The following is a 13,461-nucleotide window of genomic DNA, read 5'->3' on the forward strand; positions in this document are numbered from 1 at the left end:
GTTGGTTATTGCAAGGTTACTTTCTTTTAGGCGATAGCAAGGGTCTATCAGGCAGATGACCTAACCTGTGCTAAACAGGTGATTCCTGATTGACTGGTTTAAGATTCCACTTTTGAGAGCCAAAACTATAATTAAATTCAGTTTGGTGAATTGGGGCTTAGTGTAACTGACACCATTTGGGGCCAGTTGTCTTGTTTTTAACACTTTCTACTGTTGTAGAACTTGAGTTCAAACCCAAATGTCAGAATTATTGATCCCACTTTCTGGAACTGTCTCTTGTAATTTAGACTGGCCAAGAAGAAGTGGGGGAGAGTACTTTTAAATACAGTGATAAGCTATGAGCAAATGATGCAAAAGGAAGAAAAGAATTATGTATATAGATCAACCTGGATTGTGGGGAGAGGGGTTTTGTTTCAAAAAGAAGAAATTCTTGAGAGATTAAATTGAAAAGCTCCTGACCTCAAAAGATATTTCCAATAGTTAGATGACTAATGCTCCTTGAACGGGACTCCATTTTGCTGAATTCCAATATAGAGCACGCTATGTTATAGCAAGCTTTTATTTTATGGAGAGATATTTTAATGCTTGCTTTCTCCCTTTTATGAGATAATTATTGTTTGATTATCTTGAATAATGTTTTATTATTGCTTTTATTATATTAAAGGTAAAAATGAAAATTTTCTTTATTTTACAAATATAATTCATGTTGTTCATTTCCTTCAGTCATTTTATTGCTACTGCCACAAATAACAATGAAGTCCATAATGTTTTTCATTTTCCTTGAAAAATTGTTTAGGAAAAGTTACTTTATTCAGTCTTGGAGGGTGGAATTATGTTTTGTTTTGTTCTGAATGCTTTTATCTAACATAGGAAATACAAAAGATGCACAAATGAGTTAATTATTTTGGTACACATTTTAGCAAGCTGGTTTTATTATAGCAAATTCATTATCATAGAGGATTTTCAAAAGAAAAAGGAGAGTATTTGAGGGTCACTTAATTAGATAAATGGATCTTGGTAATTAGACTCTTTTAGAAAGATAATGTATTTTTCAGACATATTTAGGCAAGTTTATTTAATAAATATCCCCAGGAGAAGTTAGTTCCTCTTGTATTTAATTGTGATGGGTTTCTATACATATCCTGAGGATATTAGAGAATTTCCTGTTCTGTTAATGGGCTGATCCAAGTTTTTTCTTAGTTTCAGAAATGACAGAAATCTCATCCAAGCCTTAATAACTATTTAAAGAATACTGACTAGAGTAAGCGATTAGCAACAGGAAATAAGGTTTATGTAATTGAAATTTAATTTTGGTCAAAGAGACTGAGAAAGAAGAGAGGAAAAGTTGCAAGGTCTAACCTTTTCTTACTTGCTATTGGTTATTAAAGACTAAAAAGAGATATGTTTGCTTTTAAATCAGTGCTATTATCTGGCTCAATTGAATCTCCTTTTTAAAAAAATTTCATCTTATAATTAAAATTCAATTATACAATTAAAAATATGAAATTGTTTACTTTTTTAAAAAGCAATCAATTTGAGAAAAGAAGTCCTGATTCCCCAATTAAGGGACCCCTAGATTCTTCTGATTATACAGACCAGAAGTTCATGAATTATTTTAGGCAACAGGAGTTTCGTTACAAGAATCATACAAAGAATTACACACAATCCTTTGATCCTCTGCGCAAGGGCTGATCTTCACAAAGACAGAACTTAGAGTAAAACCTGGTTTCAGGAAGAGCAGGAATTGACATACTGGAGCACAGAATTTTTTACTCTGAGAGCCAACATTAACATAATTCAGCTAGTTCATTCGTATTTTCTTGTGGTTACTTTTTACCTGGCTTCTTCGTCCTCAGTTCTCTGCTTCGTAGTGTGTGCCATCTCAAACCTTTGGCTTCTCATAATTCCAGTGATCCTGACCCTACACCATAACTCCTGTCATTTCAGTTCCTTTTGGCAACCACCTCATTCTCTTGATTTTTCTAAGCTGAACTTCCTTAGAGAGGAAATCTGACTGTTTATGCTCGTCTTTTCACATTAGGTCATGCCATTGTCCTATCTTTGGGTCGCTTGACCATGACTGAACTAACCCACTGAGATTGAATCTCTTTTTTAACATACAGGGTTTATTTTGTTTGTTTGTTTTTTAATACTAGCTTATGTAGGCAAAGTGATTTCATCATGTATCCAAAGTGAATCAGTCACCATAAACCAGTAAAAGTCCTGGAATTTATAACATGGATAGAAAAATGCATTAGTGTTGTCATCAGACAATCAATAGCACATAATCGCATGCGGCACTTTTCAGAGAAAAACCAATTGTCTAAAAACATAAAACAAACAGATATATTTTGGTTTTTATAGACATATATTTATAAGTCAAATTATACAGTGAAATTTTGACCAAGGTAGTGACAGTATAAAATTTATGTAATCTAAAAATGGAAAAGAAAATATAAGAAATAATTTTTGTTACAAATGTGGATGGTTACACATTGAGAATAAGTTCAGACTAGAGTCAAATTAAATCAAATTCAGAATAAGACAATGCATGTCAAAGTTTTTGACGCACTTTAAAGCCTTGAAAATGTGAATTAAATGTCTTAAATCCTGTTGAAGCTCAGGCAGGCACATAAAAATAGACAAAGTAATATATGAGGAATTATCATTACTTTTCAAATTCAATCAGGCTGATTCTTCAATTATCATTCTGGTAAGATGAGAGGTAGAACACAAAATTTCTCTGGCAATTGAAGTAATAAAAAGAGCAATCCAAGGGCTTCTTTTATGTGTTGCCATTGAGATAATTTGTAGGAAAAGTACAGGCTAAAAGAACTAGGTGGGATTCTCCCAGCAAAATGCAGAAATGAAGGTGGCAGATTGTAGGCAGCCTGGAGAATGAAAAATGTAGAAGCTCAAGCATGTGTCAGACCTTTCAAATTCATCTCCTTTATTTATAGGCCATGACTTTGGTTAAATTATATAATCTCTCACAGCCTCAATTTCTTAATTTCTGAAGTGATGACAATAATGCGTGTCTCAGTAGAGATAATAAGACAATGACATGAGTAAATGTATACAAAAGAGCTTAACAATTCCTGACACATATTAGACATTTTTTAAATACAGAATTCCTTTTCTAACCAAATGAAATATGAAGACCTTTTCTTACAATACAATTGGAAAATCACAAAACAAAAGTGATATTGTGGCAAACAGATCACAATTAGTATTTATTCCTTATGTTAATAATTAAAGTGGAAACATTTTAAATTCAAGGTTTGTTTCTATATAATGGGTGCTCATCCTCTGATTATAAAGTTAATATTATATGTCATTATAAAATTTGGTTAATAAAAATAACCAAAATGCTTGTCCAGCTTCTGTCTCCTGTTTTGATTTAAAGGTCATAATATGAGTTGTGTTTTTTAATAACGTGCATCTTAATCCATCTTAACTCACCAGAAATGCAGTTACTGAATTCTGCTTTGGAAAACCTAACTTTCTCACCTTTAATTTACGATATTATGGTATCTTTCTTTTTTTCATATTTCTGCAAGTCTACATGTCTTATCAAGAACTCTGGAGGATGTATCAGGCACAGGTAATATGCTTCCATGGAGATCGTAAATTTTTAATATAGACATCTACAGCTATAAATTTCCCACTAGGCACTGCTTCGGCTACATGCCATGCATTTTGTATGTGTATCTTCTTTTATTTATTTCCAAGTATCTTCCCTGGTGTATCTTCTTTGATCCATGGTTATTTAGGAGAATGTTGTGCAATTTCCATATATTTGTGAATTTTCCAAGTTTCTTTCTTGTTGGTTTATTTTTAATTTCATTCTATTATAGTCAGAGAACATACTTTGTATGATTCAAATCCTTTTAAATTTATTGAAGTTTGTGTTATGTCCTAGCATGTTGCCTATTATAGACGACATCTCATGTGTACTTGAGAGGAATATGTATTCTGTTGTTGTTGGGTAGAGTGTTCAATAGATATCTTCTGTTATATTGACTTAGTTCATAGTGATGTCCAAGTCTTCGATTTCCTTATTGGTCTTCTGCCTTCTTGGTCTATCCATTAATGAAAATTGGTTTTTGAAGTCTCCAATTATTACTTTTGACTTTCAGCTTGGCTGCCCATCTACCTTTGTCTTAGAACTAACTGTCAATCATATTCCCACAATCCACATGACAGTAGCAGCGGAGCTTCTGGTGACCATATGTGTACAATGCTACTGGGTCCTACTCACCACTCATGGAATCAGAGAGATCAGGAGTGAGCATCCAAACCCAAACTAGTTTAATCAATTAGCCCTTTCCTAAGGAAATTAGGAATTGGATCAGAGAACTACCAACATTATTTTTTTCAATGGAATAAATAATAAGTTATATAAGGAATGGGAAACTGAGGAAGACTGGCTTTAATCAGATTTATATACTGACATAGAAGGAGAGATTAAGCGCATACACACAAAGACTTTCCTAGTCTCCTTTAGCCCTCTGTTCTCCAATTCAGTCTGTTCTTCAGGCCCTACTGTAACTCTGACCTTGGATCACATGAAACACCTCTGTAGCATCATAATACATGTTCCATTTTTATTTACACTAGCCTCAAGAGGTTTCCATGTATTTCTATCAGAAAAGGTTAATAAATATACAATGGAAGTATTCCATTGTCATAGTAATGAACAGTTTAGTAGATAAAATAAAATTCAGGCCAAAGTGAAGATATCACCTAGAACTAGCATTCCAAAAAAAAGTCAGTTCTGGGAAATGGAAGAAATTCCTTCAATAAAAAATTTCCAACAAGAGATTTACAGTTAATCTATAAAAATCAAGAATAAAATAGTACAACTATTTTATAATAGTACAAATACAAATAGTACAACCAGACCATACTCACATTGTTTGTAATAGAAAAGAATGTCAAACTATCAGAAATTACATGCTTAATATTGTGGCATTCATTAAATGATGTAAATTACTTAAATTCATGTAATAAAATATCTATACTATAATAAAATTATTATGCTGATATATCTACCTAAATATGGAAGAATTTCTGTGGATTATTAAAGGAAAAAATCCAAATAATTTTGTAAATGGTCCCACTGTTCCAAATAAGTCTACATGTATGTGTTTGCCCTGTGTGTATGTGTGTATGTGTGTGTATGTGTGTGTGCATGTGCATGTGCATACAAACTGAAATTGGATGGATAACCAGTAATATATTAATAATTATTATTATTCTCTGGTTCATGGACTGAAGGTAAATTTTTGTTATTTTTTTTAAATTGGCATTGTTTGCATTACTTATAACAAACATACCATATAATTACAGAAAATAAAGCTCTTTTCAATTTAAGAAAAGAAAAAAAAAGAAATCTAGATGACCAGAGAAGATTTTTATGCTGAGAAGAACACAGACACTCAAGCATTAAAAGATAAACATGAAATGGAGTTAAAAGCCCAATCTTGCACTGAAAAAAGGTCACATTTCCAGGTAGTGAGAAAGAACTCCTAAGGATTAGGTTATGTCTCTTTTAGTAACTCTAGAAAAGTAAGTAGGGCAATCTGGTAAGGGGTAGAAAAAGGAGTTCAAGTTTGATGAATAGATTTTTATCCTAAAGATCCTGAAAAAAAAATTTTTTTAGAGTACCTTCCTGGAATAAAAAAAAACCATAGAAGTGCCTTGCAGCATGGGCTTAGATGATTTAACTTGTTTTGAATAAATTTAACTATTCCTCTTTCACCCTGTGTGTATCTTCCCTTTATCCCTTTGTGTCACCTCTGCCCCTGTCTCTACTCGGCTCTGCTCTATGAATTCCAATAAGAACCAAAACAAGATCTTCCAGAGACCTCTGGCTTCTTGTTTGGCTGATGGAAGAACTAGCCGGAAAGGAAAGGAAGATGAAGAGTGAGACCAGACTATTTCAGTGGACCGGTCTTCCTTCCACCTAAAAAGCAGGACATAACTTCTCTTCCAAGCATTTCTATGCTCCCTCTCCTTACCCTTTCAAGCCCAAAGATGGAAATATACTTATCACTCGTGTTGGTCATCCCGGGGTTCCCTGCTCTTTGCCACACTTTTATGAATAGTCCTTTTATTAAACTCCTCAAATTACTCAGTGCACTTTGCAATCTGTTTCCTGCAGAACCCTCACAAATAAAAACACTTATGTGTAAAGTGGACTTTTCAGGATCTACCCCTCTGTTCTTTATAAGAAACTACTTCATTAAGTAATATTTCATCAGTTTATGGTTGCTCCAGTCCTGCAACAGCCCTTCTCAGCACTCGGCTCCTGTTTCCACGTCTCTTTGCCAATTTCTTTCATTTTTATTGCCTAAGCCAAAACTTGCTCTTAGTTGTCCAAAACTCCTTTGCACATAGGAAAAAACAAGTTCCTAGAACTTTGTGCATCCCTATGCCTATCGAGCAGCAGCTTCAAAGACTGAGGCATGAGTGTATAAATAATTCAGCTCCCTCATCCTTGATGGAGACGAATCTGAGTTGTGACACACCCTGTCTCCAGATATACCCTGCTAGATTGAGCCAGTTTAACTTGACATAGCAAGCTTGCTTTTGATTCCACCCCTCTCTTACCCCCAACTATTGTCCCTTCCCCATCCTTCTCTTCCCTGTTTCAGATCCCCACTCACCTCTGTGTTTTTCCTGAATACATTTCTTAACAAAATACTTTCATCTAAATCCTCATCTCCAAGTCTGCTTCAGGGCAACCCAATCTAAGTCAAGGACCACATGACAGTATCAGAAAAATAACTTTTTAAAAATATGAAGTGATAGAATAAAATTAAAATTTCTTTATAACCTTTATAGAAAAATGGCTATATATCTAAAAGAAATCCACATCGGGTAAATTTGTTTTTTTGATAAATAGTGATTTAAGATAATTAATTTTTAACATCAATAGAATTTCCTAAAAAGCAATGTTTAAAAGAATTGAATCACTTTCTCGGACATCTTTTTAATGTTGAGGTATTAAATTCTAAAAGCATCCACTCTGAAAAGATCATGCTATCAATTATATGTGTGTGTGGTACTGTGAAGAGTGAGGAGGAAGCATTCTGATAGCTTTTCATAGAACAACAGGACTGGGAAGAAAGCAGTAGGTGCTCAATGAGCAGTTATACTTGAAAAGGTCTCCTGGTCCCATTTTTCCATACTCCAGGGCCTTCAGACCTAACTCATCTTTAAGAGAACAAGAACTAGAAGAGAACAAGGTATCTTTGTAAACTCAAATTACAGATGGAGAAGAGACCAAAAAGACATAGTTCATCATTTTCCTATTTTAGCCTTCACTTTGAGTAATAACAAGACCAATTTCCAAGAGTTTAAGTGGTTTACCAAAATGATTCAGCTGGTGTGTAGAAGGGCAGGGACTTAGACCCAGGTCTCCAAACTTCTAGTTAAGTGCACTTGTATTGCGGGTATTACCTATTCCACTTTTAAGTTACTAAATATACCTCAAGATTCTGAGAGATGCAAATTTAACCTCTCACCAGCTTTTAATTTTTTCAATTCATGCAATTATATCTGAAAATTAAGTGATTTGCTTAATTTAATTACCAAAGTTGACTAAGGTTAATTATTTATAAAGTCATTAAAAGTTTACCTTCTTCGTTATGAGTCTGATTTAAAAGTGAAGGACAGAGGAATGTAGGCCACTCTCCCTTTTCTCCCAGAAGGCAGCAGTGTCACCAGCCTCACTCGCCATGTATCACCAACAAACTAACCACTTTGAGAAAAATGTTTAACATAAAAAAACTATGGCTTATAACCAAAATGTAAGACATATATTAAAGTCAACAAAAGAAGCATAAAATATTCAAAGAGCTATTGTCTCCCTTAATCTTTTCTTTTTATTTACCTAACCAAAAGATAATTTTCCCTACTTTAATTTATAAACATTTTGTCTACTTAGAATAAATAAACTGAAAGAATAATTACATTCTTTTTATATCTATAGAAGATTGTACTGATATAAATAACTTTTCAAAAAAAGATAGTCTGAGTCCCGTCAAGATGGTGTAGAACATAGACACTGTGCTTGCCTCCCACAACCACATCAAAATTACAATGAAACTACAGAACAACAGTCACAGGAGTCACCTGAGGTCTGGCTGAACAGAAGTCCTACACTGGAAACACGTAAGAGATGACCTCGAGACTTGTAGGAGAGATAGAGACACAAAACTGACCAGTCCCACAACAGAGTATGGCAGTCAAGAATCAGGAAGGATACCTCAGCTATGAAGCTTCATACTCCAGAAGAGTGAGAGGTCCCAGCTCCATACTGGGCTCCCCAGCTCAGGGTTCCAGTGCTGGGAAGAGAAGTCTCCACTACCTCCAGCTGTGAAAACCAGCAGAGATTGTGGCTAAGTGAGACAGAGGGCTGCAGAGTCATAGACATTCCACATAAAGTGCCCATGTGTGGACATACTCAGTGATGGACTCACTCACTCTGAGTTCCAGTACTGGGGCAGCTGTTTGAAGAGTGCCAGGGACACATGGGGAAGAACTGAGTTGTCTGTCTTCAGGGCGAGAGCTGGAGGGGCAGCTTTCTCCTGGACAGAAGTGCTGAAAATAACCATTGTTCCTTTGTTGAACCCACCCCCTTCCCTGCATTCAGAACAGGTGGCAGCCATATTTGAGTCTCCACCAACCTGGTTAACACAGGTCGCTTTAATTACGTGATTCCCTGAGACCCCGTCCCTCCCAATTTGTGGGCCCACCCAAGCTGCCTACCGTGGTTTTTTCCATACAAATGGCCTGTCTCAGTTCATGCTGCAAACTTTTCTAAAATCTCTCAAAGGCTCACAAAACCCAAAGAAGCAGCATCTGGCCTCGGCGTGCCCAGTAACTCTAGCTAACCAGCCCCAAACCCAGCACTAGCGGCACCTGGCCTTGGTCCCTGGCTTGACCTCTCAAGGCTCCTCTAAGCCCAACATGGGTGGCAGCCATCTACAGATTGCTTGGTGACTCTTACCAAGTATCCCCAAAAGTGCACAGGCTGCAGATGAACTTGGCCTACAGCTGGGCTTCTCCCAAGAGGTTCTTGGGCCAACACATGCAGTATACTACCTGATGTTCAAATGGAGCCAAAGCCCAAGGACCCAGGGCTGCCTCTGAGGAGAAGACACCCAAATGGCAGACTGCCAGGCATCAGAGCCCTGCTAAAGCAAATTCTGCTCCACAGGGTCAGCCCTTCACCAGCCATTCCTCAAAACCAATCAGCCCAAGGGTCAGTCCCTCTCATCAACATGCAGACAGCAACCAAGGGTCAACTACAATAAGAGAGCGCACACAACCCACCCAAGGGACACATTTTGAGCACCTGGCTCAGGTGACCAGAGAAGATCGTGCCATTGGGCCACACAGGATACCTACTACATAAAGCCACTCTGTTAAGACCTGGAGACTTAGGAGCCCTACCTAATACATAGAAACAAAAACAGGGAGGCAAATAAAATAAGGAAACAAAGAAACATGTCTTACATGAAAGAACAGAGCAAAGTTCTAGAAAAAGAACTAAACAAAATGAAGATAGGCAATAAAGATGCAGAGTTCAAAACGCCATTTATAACGATACTCAATTAACTTAGTGGAAGAGTAGGCGAACTCAGTGAGAACTTTAACAAAGAGATAGAAAACATAAAAATGGAAATGGAAAACATAAAAGGGAACAAGTCAGAAATAAAGAATACAATATATTAGATGAAGAGTACATTAGAGGGAATTAACAGATTGGATAAAGCAGAGGATCAAATCAGTGATTTATAGAATGGGGTAGTGAAAGACACCCAGTCAGAACAAAAACAAGAAAAAGAATCCAAAAGAATGAGGATAGTTTAAGGAGCCTTTGAGATAGCAATACTTATACTAGACAAAATAGACTTTAAAACAAAGGCTATAACAAGAGATGAAGAAGGACCCAGTAATTCCACTTCTGGGTGTTTATCCAATGAAACCTAAAATACTACCTTGAAAGGACATCCACAACCCATATGAACATTGCAGCATTATTTACAACAGCCAAGATATGGAGCATCCTGGGTGTCCATCAATGGATGAATGGATAAAGTGATGGTACACATATACAATGGAATATTACTCAATGATATAAATAAATAAATATATAAATAAATAAATAGATAGATAAATAGATAGATAGATAGATAGATAGATAGATAGATAGATAAATAAATAAATAAATAAATAAATAAATAAATAAATAAATAAAATCTTGCCATCTGCAACAAGATGGATGGACCTAGAGGGTACTGTGGTGAGTGGAGTAAGTCTGACAGAAAAAGATGAATGCCATAAGTTTCACTTACATGTGGAATCTAAAGAACAAAATAAACAAATAAAACAGAAAAAAACTCACATGTACAGAGAACATTTTGAGGGTTGCCAGATGAAAAGGGGTTCAGAGGGGAGTGGGAGAAAAAGGAGATAGGGATTAAAAAGTATGAATTGGTAGTTACAAAATAGTCATAAGGATGTAAAGCATAGTATAAGGAATATAGCCGATAATATTGTAAGAACTATGTACAGTGTCAGATGGGTGTTAGATTAATCAGAGAGATCACTTTGTGGGTTGTATAGATGTCTGGTCACTGTTGTACCCCTGAAACTAATATAATATTGTATGCCAACTATAATTGAAAAATGAAAAATATTAAATAAAAAACAAATAGATAAATAAAATTAAAATTAAAAAATAGTCTAATAAATCCATGTAGCTAAATTATTTCCCATTCATATACCATTGCTATATTTTTCAAAACCTAATAAGCAAACATAAGATCTATAAGTAAGTTCTCCCTGTGCACTGGTATCTATTGTAGTGAATATTATATGTGGCTCTGGTTTGGGTTTGATTTAGATCTGATTTATTTTGATATATTTATAAAAGCCATTCTACGAAGTTTACATGCATATCAGTGACTATAAGGTAAAAGTAAGATTACATAGTACATGATGGTATCTTTACAAACAAATCTTAATGATGAAGTTAAATAATATTTTCTAAATATATTTAAAAGCTATCAATTTTTCTTGTGCTTTTTAATCAATCTGAATAGCATACATATTCTGAATACAATCTTTTCACTACTTTGTAAAGGTCTCTTTCCAAGAGAAAAGAGGCCACTATTAATAGGAGATTTTTAATCATTTACAAATTAAAAGGCAAAAATGTTATAATGCCCTGTAATAAACCTACATTTTCTATTTCTGTAAAAATTGCTTCTACATACATGCAAAAGTAATAGTATTTGTTAGAAGAAGTTCTGGAAGGAACAATTAACTCTGAGGATAAAAAGAACTATAAATATGAACAAAATAATACCACTTAAAAAACAATCATCTCATAATCCATTCTGCAGAAATTTAGTTCATATGTGTGTTGTTTTTGTTATATGCAGACACAAAATTATCTTTCAAATGGAACCTTTATTAGTCTCTTCAACATTAACTCTTACAGACTTGAGCCTAATTTAAAAGGTCAAACCCATTTGATCACTCACCAGTTGTAGGAACTTGGGCAGTTTACTTAACCCCTCTGAACCAGTTTCCTCATCTATAGAATGAAGATGTTAATAATGAGAAGTGCCTCATAGCATTGCTGTGAGGATTAAAATGAATCAATTTACAGAAATACTTAGAAGAATGTCTAGCACAGAGTTATATTATATATGTATTATTATTATTATTATTATCATTATTTTATTATTCCCAGTACATCCTAGGTGCTCAATAAACATTTGTTGAATTAAATGCCCCTCCAAAATAAAACTGCATAGCAGCCCTAATCAGATAATATAACACAAAATACGCTCACATTTGATAAATATGCAAATTCTAATAAGAAGAAATTCAGAAAATCTGTTCCAGAGGCTGGCATTTACAAAGCAAAGAATTGTTTATGCGGTATTATCTGAAGGAGTGTGAGAACCCCACATTATTCCCGCAAACTCTGCTCTAGTGCCTCACGCCCACCCAACATAATTTTCGCTACACCACTGAAAGCTCTCTTAAAAGACAAATGTTAAACAGTGGAAAGAGGTAATGCTACATATGAAAACTTTGTCACCCACTTAGAAGACGGTGGGGAATTTAAATAGTACATAATGACATTTTAGCTATATAATTTATTAGATTAGTCCACTAGTTACAAATATTCTGTGGGATTACATCAGAGAAAGAACAAGGACGCTAACAGAAACATGCTGGAAGAGCTCTCTGATAGAGTAGGAGGAATAAACTGACTATTTTTTTTTTTTTCAGAGGGTAGTACACCTCTGTCATCTCAGAATGCTATCAATACTATTTTCAAACAAGAATTTTCAACCTCAGAATATATGTGGTAGCTTTTGAAGTCACTGACAAAAAGATCTGATAACTTTCCATGTTATGACACTTCCATTATCCTACAAAATAAAGACTTTCTTGCTTTAAAAAAAGTGGTTCCATACTTCAAAGGAAAAATTTGTCTCCACCTAGCACTGGAGGTTTCGTTTATACTGTGTGCAGAGCACAAATTGCAGTGCAAGAGTTAGTGAGGATCAGTCGGTGACACAATTAGAGAGCCTGTCACTGGGTTACCAGGACAGAGACTGCTTGCTATGTAACCTTGACCTTACATTCAAAGGTGGAGGAAGAACTTAGAAACAACGGGTGTGCTGCGAGAAGCGATTGGCACTGATTTTTGGTACACATCCACTGAACTAATTCCAGAAAGTTCACAATGTTGTAGTATTGCTTTGAGTTGCAACATCTGGGTTAATATGCTCAGGGTGTGTGTTATGACAAGGACTGAAGATTGGAAGATATGTAATAACCCACCGATGCTTCTACTAATTGACATTATTCCAATTTGGGGGCAGTGGATGTATTTATTACATTCCTCTCCTTCATTCCCAATATCTGATAAGACAGACACAGGAGTCAAAACTGATGGAGAATAAAATGCCATCTCTCTTACTGCTAAAAGTTAGCTAGAGTCTACCACCATGCTACCTTGAACAAGCCCAAACCTGTCTGATCTCGGAAGCTAAACAGGGTTGGGCCTGGTTAGTACTTGGATGGGTGACCACCTAGGAAGAGCAGGTGCTGTAGGCGTAAAAAATAAAAACTAAAGGATTGTAAACTGACAAGGTTCTTGCAATCTGTGAGGTCAACCAAGGGTTGCCTCCCCTAAAAAAGTTAAATAAATAAAATTTTAAAAAAATAAAAGCTAGCTAAGAGGACATGAGACAAGTATGCTGGCAGACGGCTTACTAATGCTCATGCAAATTTTCCTTTCAGGTTTCCCAGCCCCAAGATGTGGCCAGAAGCCAAGTCAAATCTACTTCTCAAGGGAGAGAGCAGATTAGAAGGTATTTATCTACAGGTAGGCAGTCCTCTCTCACCCCACGCTCCTCC

At 35.5% G+C, this 13,461-nt stretch overlaps 1 pseudogene; it reads left to right on the forward strand.

The window, feature by feature from the left end:
* Positions 1–13,039: 13,039 nt before the first annotated feature.
* LOC120582921 (uncharacterized) lies at positions 13,040–13,158 on the forward strand (annotated as a pseudogene).
* Positions 13,159–13,461: the final 303 nt, after the last annotated feature.

This window comes from Pteropus medius, unplaced genomic scaffold (genome assembly GCF_902729225.1).
Source record: "Pteropus medius unplaced genomic scaffold, Ma_sr-lr_union100, whole genome shotgun sequence".
NCBI classification, from domain to species: domain Eukaryota; kingdom Metazoa; phylum Chordata; class Mammalia; order Chiroptera; family Pteropodidae; genus Pteropus; species Pteropus medius.